The sequence below is a fragment of the Solanum tuberosum genome, unplaced genomic scaffold (assembly GCF_000226075.1).
Source record: "Solanum tuberosum cultivar DM 1-3 516 R44 unplaced genomic scaffold, SolTub_3.0 scf00236, whole genome shotgun sequence".
In the NCBI taxonomy this organism is placed as follows: domain Eukaryota; kingdom Viridiplantae; phylum Streptophyta; class Magnoliopsida; order Solanales; family Solanaceae; genus Solanum; species Solanum tuberosum.
The window spans coordinates 348912-363048 of record NW_006239160.1 but is presented as its reverse complement, the minus strand read 5'-3'; the positions used below and the strand labels follow the sequence as shown (position 1 = coordinate 363048).

The 14137-nt window shown below is 35.4% G+C and overlaps 1 pseudogene; it reads left to right on the top strand.

Annotated features, from left to right (window-relative positions):
• Positions 1-13897, top strand: part of LOC102592713 (uncharacterized) — a 15513-nt pseudogene extending 1616 nt beyond the window's left edge.
• Positions 13898-14137: the final 240 nt, after the last annotated feature.

The window sequence follows — 14137 nt, the reverse complement described above, 5'->3', positions numbered from 1 at the left end:
CTTCTTCTTCTTCTTCTTCTTCTTCTTCTCCTCCTTCTTGTCCTTCTGCTCCTTCTTCTCCTTCTTCTTATTCTCCTCCTTCTCCTCCCCTTCTTCACCTCCTACTTCTTTTCTGTCTCCTTCTTCCTCTCCTTCTACACCCTGGACATGGCCGACACTTGAGAACCATTGCTGGTCTCCAAACGAACCCTTGGCATGACTGACTGCTTAGCGGAAGACTTACTTAAGGAAATAGGGAACTTTAAATGCATAACTAAACTCAGTATTGTCAATTTAAACTCAACTCAATAAATGTCTGGAAATACTTAATAAAGTATAAGTAATAGTTTCAAGATCTCAAAACAGAAGGGAACATATTGAGAGACTCATAAACTCTAACTCTATGAAATCTCTAATACTAGGATAGATGTCAGTACAAGACCCATGAAAACTCAATAATAACAAGAAAATAAATGTGAAATCCTATGGAAAGCAAGGAGGCACACCAAAGCTAATCGGAGTGCAAGTAATCTCAACGAAGCACCTGTTGATGACTCTGAACACCTGTATCTGCATCATAATAAGATGCATGTCGAATGACATTAGTACGTTGAATGTATGAGTATGTAAAGAAAACATAATGCATAGATAACTGAACTTATATGACTGGAAGAATAGTCACCTCATCTTAACTGGATACAAAAGAAATAATAAAAGATGAAACGTTCAAAGGTTAATAAATTAATATCAACTCAAGTATGCATATAAAAATACATTAATTTATTCTTTACTCTTATTTGGGAGATTCTTTAACTGACAGCCATCAAAAGAGTTATGTGATGATGCAACGTCTCGCCCACACTGCCATAATTGTCCTGTACATTACTGGGTATAGAACACCTCAATTAAGTGGATATTACTTTGGGATACTTAGCCTAAGATCGTTGTTGGTTAAAAAGAACTCTCTATAATAAATCCATAAAACTCTTGAACTTTCCTTTTAAAATCAATTTAATTTTGAATGTGCATTAGGGCATATAATTAGGATATGTAGGGATTTTTCAAAAGTAAATGGAGCCTATAAGAGTTAATACGAGGAAGGAAAACATGGACACAACTTAAAGGAACACGTGTAGGATAAAACAAAGAAAAAAAATCAACCCAACAATACTTGGCGCACTGCTCGAATAGGGCGCCAGACCCTGAACATCTGAAGTTAGGCTTGGCGGCACTGCTGGCGCAGGGCGCCAGGCCTTGATATTTAGAGAAGAAAAGCTAGGTTTCAAGCATTCTTTAAGGTTCCATCAATTTTCACCAAGAACCTTTGTTCTTTCCACGTATGTAGGTCTTCTCATAGTGTTGGACTTGTTCTTCCTCATGCCATACTTCTAATTCATCCATGAAATCATTATATTTAGAGATTCTTGAGTAGTTCTTGATTTTAGTTTCATTCTTTAACAATGGAAGTTTTGAGTTTCTTGAGTTGAAGATCTTGAGTATGACTTGTGATTTTTGAAAGGTACTGTATGAAATTTCTATGAATTCATGTTGGGTTTGACAATAAAGAAGAGTTTAGAAGAAATACCCTAATTCTAGACAAGTTAGGACCTTAATTTGAGTATAAAAAATTGTTGGAATTTACGGGTAGGGGCCTGGGGTGGCGCGCCACCATAGCACCAAGGCATGAATTCAATAGTTCGAGCCCAAGGACGACGCACCAACAGTGCGCCAAGGCCCAACTTCTGAACTTCGGGCCCTGGGCTATGCGCCACCAGTGCACCAGGGTCGCTTGTTCCTTTTTCTTTCCGTGTTTCTTTCCGAATATGTTCCTTTGAATCGTGAATACATTCCCTTCTTTGTACTAGCCCCTAAAGGCTCCATTAATCCTTGATAGATCGTACATTTCCTAATCACATGTCTTAATTACATTCCAAACTAAAGTGAGTTTAAGCGAAAAGTTCAAAAGCTTTTGGTGAGTTGATTTTGAGTTCTTGAGTTCCTATCCTTTTGAAATTCTATTCCTAATTATTGAGTTGCTATATGTTACGCATGGAGATTCTTGAGTTGATTTGTTCATGTCTATATTTTAGCATGAACCCTATGAATTGAGTATTCTTGAGATGAGTAGTATTGTTGAGTTCTGAGTATTGAGTTTCTATATTGTTATTGAGATGCCTTAGTTGATTCGTTTATGTCTATATTTCAGCATGAACCCTATTTCGAGGTAAAAATCTTGAGAATCTTTTAACGCCAATATTTGTGTTTAAAACTGAATTTTTGAGGAAAGTTTAAAGAGACATTTTTGAGTAATGTTTAAGGGAACTGACTATTCCCAAATGTTTCATTTTTATATAAAGAAAGAGTATTATTTTGAGAACATATAAACTTTTATTTTTAAATGAGCTTATGAGTTCACATATATTTTAGACCAGTTACCTCTTTTAAGAGGATAGTATGAGCAATTATCTCAAACTAGAGAAAGAACATGTTTTATACATTTGAGCACGAGTATATATTTATTGGGAGTAGTATTGAGCACCGATACGGGAATAAGTTCAGACAAGTCACATTCCTTATAAACCGTGTAACTAACATGGGTAAACGATCATACGTTTTAGATGAATCCTTAGTGCCTTTAGGCATAGCTTAGTGGACCCATTTAGTTGAGGTGTTCTATACTCCGGCAAGGTATATGATAGTTCTGACAGTGTGGACGAGATGTTGTATCATCATGTTGCTCATAGTGATGGTTGTCGGTTAGAGAATATCCCAAATAAGAGTTAAAAGTATTTTATTGTATTTTTATATACATTTTTGAGTTGATATCTATTATTTATGAAGCTTTAAACATGTAACTCTTTTGTTACTGCTTTTATAATGAGTTTAGTTGAGGTGAGTTCTATTCCAGTCTTTTAAGTTCAGTTATCTACGTTTGCAGCTCTCATTGCATACTCGTACATTCAATGTACTGATGTCATTTGACATGTATCCTCTTATGATGCAAATACATATGTTCAAAATTATTAACATGCACTTTTTTTAGATCACTCTACATTTCAGTTGGCTTTCGTTGAGCCTCCTTTTATTCTGGTGGACTTCACATTACTTTCAATTTAGTAGTTTTGAGATGTCGTAGGTCTTGTCTTGATATCCCTATTTAATAGTAGAGGCTTCATAGATTGTTATAGTTGAGGAGTCTTTCAGTATTTACTTTCCTTGAGTTGTTTTACAAACTTTAAGTATTTCCAGACCTTATGAGTTGAGCTATTGAACTTAACGTATTTAATTCAGTTTTAAGCATTATGTATGCTTGAGTTCGTCTTCCGGTTGAAGTTAGCCAGGATGAGGGTTCGCTTGAGGACCAACAATGGTTCTCGAGTGTTGGATACGTCCAGGGTGTAGGCTTGGGTTGTGATATTAAATTTCTTTAGGATAGATAGTGCGTTCTGTGAATTCAAATTGTTTATTATCTGTCTTTCTAGTTCATTTTTTCTGTTTATGTTTTATTAACTTAAATACAGGAGATAACATATATTTTTTTTCCTTCTGAACCCAACATATCAAATTTTTTTCTGTTAATGTTTTATTAACCTAAATACATGATATTTTTTCTGTCTTTCTAGTTCATTTTTTCTGTTTATGTTTTACTAACCCAAATTAGATACACTAAATATTAATATTTAATAAGAGATTATTGTAATGACCACGTCATTTCTTAGTTTAAGTATTTTATTCATCGTTCAGAGCATTCCTATAGAGATCCCAAGACATTTACGACTTGCAGACACTGATTACCTGATCGTTCGTTTGATTTTTATGCAAGTTTTAGTGTTTTGGAGCTTTTGAACCTTGAATGGTCATTTTTAATCACGAGTTCAAGAAGATGACTTCTGAATCCACTTCTGCCGATTCCATCATCTCCAGAAGGGTTATTTTAGTCTAGTATCATGGTCAGTACGACTCCCAAGGCTTTTAGCGTGAGTCTGTGCGATTAGACATTTTAACTTTCAAGTTAAGGCCTAAGTTTGACTTTGATCAATATTTTGAGTAAACAGGTTTTGATGAAAATTTCATCAATAGAGTTAACTTCGTAATGTTAAGTTTAGTCTAGAATGACACTTTGTATGAATCATGAGGTTTCTGAGCTAATTCTGAGTCCCATTCTAGATTTTGGCTTAAAATAAAGTTCGGGAGTGGGACCCTCTTTTTATAGAGATGACCTTGTATTGGAATTTATGATGTTCTATTGAGTCCAAAATATCAAAGTTTGTAGGGTTGCATATATCGCTTGCGTGCATGGGTTCCGAACAAATTCAGAACATCCTAACTGAGATTTCCAACTTGCCAAAAACCAGCTCATATGCATCAGCTACTGAAGAACAATATGACCTTTGCGTTCGCGGGCCTTGGGTTCCGTTCACGGAGGCTAGGCAGCCTGGTCGCCGTGTACATGATGGCCTGCATTCGGGGGATTCCCCGCGGCTGTTGCAGAGTGTCGGTTCTCTCTTGGTCGCGTTCTCAAGGTCCACGTTCATGAAGAATAGATTGGACTGGTCTTATTTAAAATCCAGTCGTGATGTCAACCATTCTTTTAGACTTCAAGAAGCAATTTGTCCCTCGTTTAAGTTTGGAATTGAGTGATTCGAAGTCCCACACGTACGAAATTATCGTGACTACGTTGTGGAGTTTTCGAAAGTGGTTGGGAGACTCTTGTTTGAGGTGAATTATCATTTAACCTTTCTGTTATTATTCTCTTTTTGAGCTTAATTATTTCTTTTTTCATGTTGATTGGTTGTGGCTGTTACGATCCCTGTATTACATTTCTTTTTGGAAATAATTTCATGGAACTGATTAGGACCTCTTGGTGGAGTCAATTCCAGAATTCTGACGCGGGTACCATAACTTCCATTTGACTCCAAACTTTGTCCGATTCCATCTTATGTTTTTGGTGTTTAAACAACTGATAAACCGTGAGTTTATGGTATTTTTGATGCATTTCACTTAGAATTTGTGTGTGACTAGGGCTATATTGTATTAGAAATAATGTTTATATGTTATGTTTGCAGGAGATAGGCTTGGACGTGGTTGAGTGAGATGAAAGCTGAAAATCTGCAGAAGGAGTCCCCCACGGAAGGGTCCTATGGACCGTCGAAGGACGGTGTAGATGGAGCACCAGGGAAGTTTGACCAAGTGTGGAACTACGGATGCAACTGATGGACGATAGGTCGACCCACGGGCCGTCCTGCACATCCTCGATTGATTCAGAAACTTGAATCTAGTACCTGATGAAAAAGTCTAAGTATGGAGATATGTAAGGGGACCTTTGGACCGTAGGTCAAGTTCGTCGTCGAAGCCGCGTCCAGAAGTTTATTTCCTTATTTCGTTTCCTTTTTGTTTAGGACATGTTTTTCTATAAATAAAAGTGTAAACCTCATTTTTAGGGGTTAGACATTGTTATTATCTCTTAGTTCTCTGGTTTTCGGGAATCAACTTGTAAATTAGCAATTTGATTTCCGGATTTCCTTTTATTTAAGTTTAATTGTGTTTCTCAATTGAAGATTCGGTTTTTCAGCAATTTATCTTGTAAGTTCATGAATTCTCTTTACTCAAACATGAATTCTGATCTTTCAAGCATGAGTAGCTGAATCCACAACTAGGGTTGTGGGAGCCATGATCAATTAATAAAGTATGAATAATAATTAAGTAATTCTTGAATAGTGTTTATGCATGTATTATTAATTCTTTTATTTAGAAGTCTTTTTAACGGTTGCAAACGTTAGAACTTGTCTTGTTGCTACTTGCTGGACCAAGGAGGTAGTTAATAAGAAAAGAATTAATAATAGAGATTTAGTGGATGCTATCTAATAGTCTAATGTCAATTGGTGCAAGGGTGAAAACTTAGCCATACATTGATGTGATGTCTAATCTGAGGTAAAGGTAAGGGTTAGTAAAGCATACACTCGTAGCCGGACCAAGTTGCATAGTGAAATTTCCTATTTGGAGGACCAATCACTTAGGGATACATAACTTACCAACTTTGCATGTAAAACACTAGGAAAGGAATACTATTATTAGGATTACTGCGTTAAGAGCTCATGGGGAACACATACGCCTAGTTTCTCTCTAATATTGATAATAACAAAGTTGAATCTTGTCTTTTCTACTTGTTACTTATAATCAACAATATGTTATTTGCTTACAACCCCCCCCCCCATTTAGTTTAATTGCTTTGGAAATAGTTTGACTAAACAGATATAATAGTGAGTAAGCTTAAGTCTAGACCATGTTCCTCGTGGGATCGACCCCAACCTACAAATTGGGTTCTTTATTTGACAATGATCGATTATACTTGTTTAGGGAGGTGTAATTTGAGCGTATCAACAGCCGTATTGACGTTGTGATTCTATGTTTGATAGCGTGGAAACTTTCAGAGTCCGTTCAGAAAGGAAAGACTCTGGCCGTGAAATTTGGAGCACGGGCGGTCGATCTACAGGTAGGATACAAGTTCCTTTCTATTCAGATTGAGATTGAATACATAAATGCAAGCTGAGTAGAGTGAATTGGGGGTGGGTACCTAGTTATTATTATTTCTCTTCCTAGATACAATGTTGTAGGATTGTTCGACATTGTTCCGGGTTTAGTACCGTGTTAGTTGGGATTTATGTGTGTTGTTGCGTGTTGTTGTGTATTAATAGCACCTTTTATCGGTAATGAGAATGGTCGACCTTAGTCTAGGATTAGGCTAGTGTTAACTTAGATTTTTTTATCCTTGTAACATTTTTTTGTCTTCGACGTCATTTCAGATAAACTAGATCCTTATAGATTAGAGTAACAGACTTGAGTTTGATAGTATGAGCCTTATTTAGGTGATTTAATAGCTTTATAGATCTTCTGTCCTCTCCCTTTATTTTTGTGGCTGTGATGTGTTACCATAGGTTTTGTGCTTTTGCGGCGACTTGGGATTGGATTCTTCTAGGCTTGAAGCCTTCTATTGATTCTTTGTGAGTGGACGTTGTTCTGGTGACTTGGCATTGATATTTGAGATCTTGTTTAGAGTCAACACGCTCCTAGATCACTCTTACTAACTAGGTGGCTTACGCCCTTGGGAGTGGACTGGCTGGCCTTAATATATGCGATCCTCTTCGGGGTCGATATGCCCCAGGTCACTCTTGCTAGCTAGGATGGGAGTGGACTGGCTGGGTGGCCTAGATTGGCTTTTACTCTTACTAGCTGGGCTGGGAGTTGACTAGATTGTTGGGTATTGTGGTTACTTGGGATGGGAGCCCAACTTTCTCTTCGTGGTACTCTTCTCTTAGTAGACTTAGTTATTCTGTGTACCTATCGGGCTTATGGGGGTTCATTTTAGTTTTATTCAAATTATTGCCCGAGTGTATCTTCTAGGCTTATGGGGTTCAATTAGGTTTAGTTTAGATGTACTTAGATTTACTTTCGGTATGCTCATGTGCTTTCTTTCATATCCGTTTGGACCTCTATTATGTCTAGATTCTATCTTTTCTTATTATCTTTACCTTTCTTGCTTATTTGGCCATTGATGCCTATTGAGTACATTTATTTTAGTACTCATGCTACACTCTACATCTGTTTTGTAATGCTGGTCTTGGTAATAACTATCAGTGGTGATTTTTTGTGCCATTTTTAGCAGCTTTTGAGATCAGACATGTGGGTGAGCACTTGGCGTCTTAGATCAGCCTGTCTCCTTCTGTATTTATGTTTATATAGTCTTTTTCCTTTGAGATGACATGTCTGTGGTCCACTTTTGGGACTTGTACTTCCATTTGAGATAGCGCTACACTTGTGACTTCCAGGTTCTGGGATGGATTCTCTTCATGTATAAAGTTTATTTTTTCTTTCGCCTCTGTCTTGTTTTATTGTTATAATTTTATTTCTACTGAAGTTCTACCCTTGTACTCGTTACCTTTCATTCTGAGTTAAGGGTTGGTTTACTTGCTGGTGGGTTATAGTAGGTGTCATCGTGACTCGAGGAGTCGGGCTGTGACAATTATAATAGTCAATTAACTTTGGAAGGATATAATCGTAATCTAACTTTCAATTATGAAACTTCCCACTTATAGAATAAGTATGATGGTTATTCTAATTAATTAGTGTCAACTATATATTTCAATTTCGACTGGCCCGTTGCATTTCAATATTGCAAATAATTTTTCATTTTAGTTCTAAAAACATTTTTTCAAATCATATGTAACAACAATAACATAAAACATATCAATTTGAAGCATGCTAGTCATAACTTTAAAAGCCTATTGATATGCCAGTAGCATGATAGTCTTGTTGTCTAATATTTCAAAACTTGTAAATAGATTAATTTTTTTTTCTTAAAACAAACATCAAATATAAGGCAAGTGCTTGCTTAAGGCTTAAGCACTCTCAACTTAAAAATCGGTCAGCTTTTGATTACTAAAATCCAATACAAGGTAAGTGTGTACTTGTATTGATTGGAAATAACAGGTGTCGAGAGATAGTCAAGGTGTGCGCAACACTATAATACAAATAGAAAATGTTTGTCACTTACTATTTGTTTTTATTAAGGAATAAATGGGTTGATTGATTGAGCTGATATTATTTAAGATTAGAGTCCCACATTATCCCTTTAAGAGATGTATGGAGCACCTTATATGACCATGGACACTCTTCTCTCTTATTAGCTAGGTTTAAGATGAATCGAACACCAATATAAGATCAATCAAAATGGATTGATGGTTTGACTTTACTCATCAACCATAAAGAAATTAAACAACAAAGAAAGAGGACGATAAATACTAGTATAAAGAAAATATAAAGTTTAAAACTTTTTCTAGTATTGGGGACAAAACTTCTATAAATAGAAAGGAAAAACAGGAAGATCATTAAATAAGGTTTGTGAGTATTATCGGAGAATATGATATTTCCTAATAGGCATATTGCGAGTTTGTTCCCATCCTTAGAAACAAGTGGGCCAATTTGGTGTAAAAAAATGTCCTTTTCATTTTTTTTGTGTGTGATGAAGTATTTCTTTGAGATGACATGTGTCATACATATCTATATCCACTATATGTTGTAGATAAAGGTAAATGAGGAAGTCGTTCTTTTTATATCCTTTGATTCTAATTACGTTGGGAGCATCGACAACGGTATTCCATATACCATTTATTTTTCTTGTCAATATTAATATGCATTGAATAGTTTATGTACATTATATGATTATTGGTTTAATCATCTATGCAGATGAACTAATAATTTGTTGAATGAAGCCCCAGATAGTGGATTTGTTGATACTGATTTAACTGCGGAAGCAATTTGGCCCAATATAACAAAAGGAAGGAGATCCAATAGAAAAAATGGCGAATGGAGTATTAAAATAAAAGAAGAGCAGGTAGAAGAAGATGGTGTAATGAATGATGTAGGAAATGGCAATGACCATGTATTGATGTGGCATATATGGAAATAAGAGAATGATAGGTGGATGGAAGAAAACCATTCACTTTATCTGAACTTCTATAGTCAGAATGAGTTTATGACTTAAACTGCTGAGCAGCCATCTGATTTGATCATACCCTTGCTAAGGTACCAGAAAGAGTGGTTGGCTTGGGCTTTGAAGCAAGAAGAATCAATAGCTAGAGGCGGTATTCTTGCTGATGATATGGGGATGGGGAAGACTGTTCAAGCCATAGCTCTTGTACTTGCTAAACGTGAAATAGGGAAAGCAATTTCAGATTCTGGTTTGCTCTCACCTGCCCCTTATATTTTTCCAGCAGTGAAAGGAACCCTTGTTATATGTTGAGTTGTCTCTGTGATTGAGTGGGTCAACGAGATTGACCGTTTCACCACAAAAGGAAGCAACACAATTCTTGTATATCATGGTGCCAACAGGGAGAAAAATATTGGTAGGTTCGCGGATTATGATTTTATTATCACTGCCTAATCAATAGTGGAGACTGAGTACAGGAAAAATATCATGGTTTTGCACTCTATGAATTGGAGTCGTATTATTTTGGATGAGGTGATCATTGCATAACTAGATCCATATATTTGGTTTTTCTTGATATGCTTTACTTAAGCTGAAGGTCTACCTAAATAAACCTCTCTACCTTCACAAGGTAGGGGTAAGGTTGTATAAACATGACCAACCACTCTGCCATCACAGGGTAGTCTATTAAAAGTTCACATTTGTAGGTTTTGTTGGACAAACCCTTCATCCACTATTTTCTAACGGATTGCACTTTTGTTGCACATGCCCATTGTGTGAAAAATATACGCAGCAACACTACAAGAGCTACTCCTGCGCTAGAATCTTCTTATAAGTGGGGCTTAAGTGGTACTCCCCAATAGAATCGTGTAGGAGAGCTGTACGCACTTGTATTTTTTTTTTTGTGATTAATGTTCTTTTGTGGCTAACATAATTCATATCTTCATCATTCTCAGAACTAAATACATCCTTACTTCTGGATAGGTCTGTTTCTTGCAAATTATTCCTTACTCGTACTACTTCTGCGAAGATTCTGATTGCAGAGCTCTCGACAATAGGTAGACTTAAAAGATTCTTTTTTATCTTTGCACCTAACTTGGTTAGATAGAGAAACATATAGCTGAGGATTTGTTTTAATTTTACTATGTTATATTTGTTCATATTTCACCAGAGAATTAGTTGTTACTGTTTCACTGACAGTTGAAATCTTTCTTCCTTGAGTATCTTTTTATTTTTCACTTTTTTGAAATCTCTTATTTGCTCCCTTTTGTGTTTGTATTTATTTTAGCTCATTCGAGTGTCCACATTGCCACCACCAATCTTTGCGACACTTTTGCTGGTGGAATTATACTTATTTTGATGCCTTTTGTTATTTGTGATAAACAATATTGTTGCTGACACAGAGACGTTGATACATCTTATGTTCTAGTATATTGCCTCACCCATACAATTTCAAGGGAATCATGGGTTTGGTAGAGATGCGATGGTTTTGTTGAAACACAAAATTTTAAGATGTACTAAAAAAGGAAGTGTTGTTGATCTTGGACTTCCTCCAAGGATCGTAAGTTTTTTTTCACATTAACAAAGTGCCAGAGTTATTAATTGTTTTCTCTCCTCTATAGAATGTTACTTACTTTCTTCTTCAGGTTACCTTGCGCAAAGATTGTTTTGATGTTAAAGAAGAAGACTACTACAGATCACTGTGAGATGAAAATCGGGCACAATTGAATACGTATGTAATATATTTTTGTCAATAATTATGAAACTAGACCCTTGCTTGTTTGAAAGTAATCTTTGCCTTTTTTTTTTGCTCTCCATTCGCTACTCATGGTGATGTTCTTATTGAATTTGTTTAATGGTACAGCTCATGGTCTTTTTCTTGTGTATTATTTTTGTCTGGTCTTTTAATTAAATGATTTTGCATGGTATATGTTTCATTGAATTGCTATGGGTTAAGTTATCCTTAAAACATACAGACGTTCCTTTCTTGGAAATCCCATATAATGACCACCTTACACGGTTTTTCGTGGAAAATAATCGACACTAGCTATTTCACCTTGTGAAAAAGTAAATAATGAGAGTCAAAATAAGCGGTGCATTATTCATTTTCTCATCACTATATTGTTTCATCCTGACGTATTTTGGTACAAATACATTCAAGCGGGTATGTTGATGAATAACTATGCTAACATTTTTAATCTACTCACACGCATGGGATAGGTATGGATATCAGGCATTCAAACTAAATTATTCTTAATAATGTATTGGTACCTTCTTGTATTTGGTTTTCGCCGTGAATAAAATTCTTTGTTATAGGCTCATTGTTAACCTTCAAAGTATGGATCAGATCCAATGTAATTTTTTTTTCTTAAGAAGAAATATTTCAATACTTCAACACCAATTGTGGTAAAATCACTACATCATGGAGATGAAATATTTAATGTTGTTAATGGGTTAAATCTTTCAGTATTTTAGAACTTGGAGATAATAATTCCTTCATTAATTTCTTGGCTTGCTTTTACCTTATATATCCTCCCTTGAGCCTAAAAAAATAGTTCAGACTTCTTTTACTAAAGCAAGCAATTTAGTTGACTTTCTATGATCTATGAATGATTCTTCCTCAAAAGTAATAACTAGAAAACCTTTTCTTATATTTGTTTGATTTTATCTTTTATCTGACTACAGGCAGTTAATCATCCTTATCTTGTGGAATGCTCAAGTTCTTCTTTGGCTAGAAGTGGAAGAACAACTAATGTTGTCTGTGTTGAACAACCATGTGGTTTATGTCACGATCCAGTAGAAGATCCAATTGTGAGTTGCATACTCTCCCACTTCCCTAAGAAAAGAAATAGAAAGTATAAAATAAAGGAATAAGCTCACTCACGAAACTTGATACATCACTAAAATTGAATTTGATGGATTTCCTACTCACACTACATTAATATTTCGTATACTATATGATGGATATTTCATATCTTAATGTGGCCATAGTTTTCCACATATACATCTAGGATGTCTTCTAAAAATTCTTTTCCAGCACCATAGTAAAGACCTCTTTTTTTCTTTACTAGAAATGATTTTAGGAATGCCTTATAACACTCAAAGGACTTTCATTAAACTTGTGGACTTGATGGTTTATATTCTCGTACCTCATCTATTGACAACCTAAGAAATATTCTATGAATTCATTGCTATTATGTTGTCATTTGAAACTTAAACTGACTCTCCTATAAAAATGTGCAACTCTTTCGATTATTGCAGGTTAATTCTTGCACACATGTATTTTGCAAGTCCTTTATGTTTTAAATCAATTATAGTGGATTTCATGGAAAATGATCAGAAAACTAAAGCAACTATCAAAGGATTTAGGTCCTAGAGTATGTTGAACAAAATTTGTCTTGATAATTTTCAGACAAGCACAAAAATAGAAGCTTTGGTAAACAATTACTTTTCAATTATAACTACATCGTATCTTACCTTAGCTTTATATTTGAAAATGTTGCATCAAATACCACCCCCACTTAATTTAGTGGAAACTAATTCACGAATAATAAATCGTTGGTGTGGTCTCAATCTTATTTATATCCTTTATAATAGCATTCTCATTGCTTGTTTTATTGGATCAACAGAGAAGATATAAGGTTCATGATTAAAAGAGATGGTTCTGCAAAGGGAATAGTCTTCAGCCAATTCACATAATTTTTGGATCTGATACATTATTCTCCACAGAAGGTAAGACATGTCTTCGTTATCCCCTTCACATCTACCCCTACTGTTTCCATCAGTAGTCACAACAAAAAACATTTCTTGTGTGCATTTGGCAGTCGGGCATTAGTTGTGTTCAATTAGATGGATCCATGACTATCACTACAAGAGATTCTGCAATTACAAGATTTACCAATTATCCAGATTGCATTATATTTCTTATGAGCTTGAAAGCCGGAGGTCTTTCCCTAAATCTTACAGTGGCATCACACGTAAGGATTTCCTTTCCTCTCTTTATCAATGAATATTCTTCATTTCTTGTCAAATACCAAGGGATTTGAATCTATGTTGGATTCCTTCATCTCTTCAGGTTAAAGCTATTTTTTTGTTTTGGATGTTTTAACTTCATCTCCGTGCACCTAAAGAATAGATACATTTTGAACTAATAATATTTCGTTGAATGACCCAGACTACTTTCCTTGATGTTTTACTCTCCCTTGCACTTGGTTAGGTTTTTTTGAAGGATCCTTGGTGGAATGCTGCTGTGGAAAGGCAAGCCCAAGATAGAATCCATCGAATAGGGAAGTATAAACCAATCATGTGTGTGCTTGTATTTCTTCAGCTAACTATACAATCGAGGAGAGGATTGTGAGATTTGTGATTAAGAATAGAATCGACGAGAGGATCTTAGAGTTGACAGAGAAAAAAAATTTGCCTTTTGAAGGGTAAGTTTCTCCAAGTTCATTGTGCTAGTTGCATGTGTGTTCTTTCAATTTTCCTTCTTCAATTCAAACTCCTTGCCTCTTTAGACTCCTTCAAATCAAACTCATTGATTATTTCTCTTCAATGCATCACTTGTTTGTTTTCTTGTGTTTTATCACGAAATTAACATTATCCATTTCTTGATTTCTGCACTCTTGCCTTATTTATTTTGAAATTTTCCCGAATTCAACTGCTCGTGACAATGTA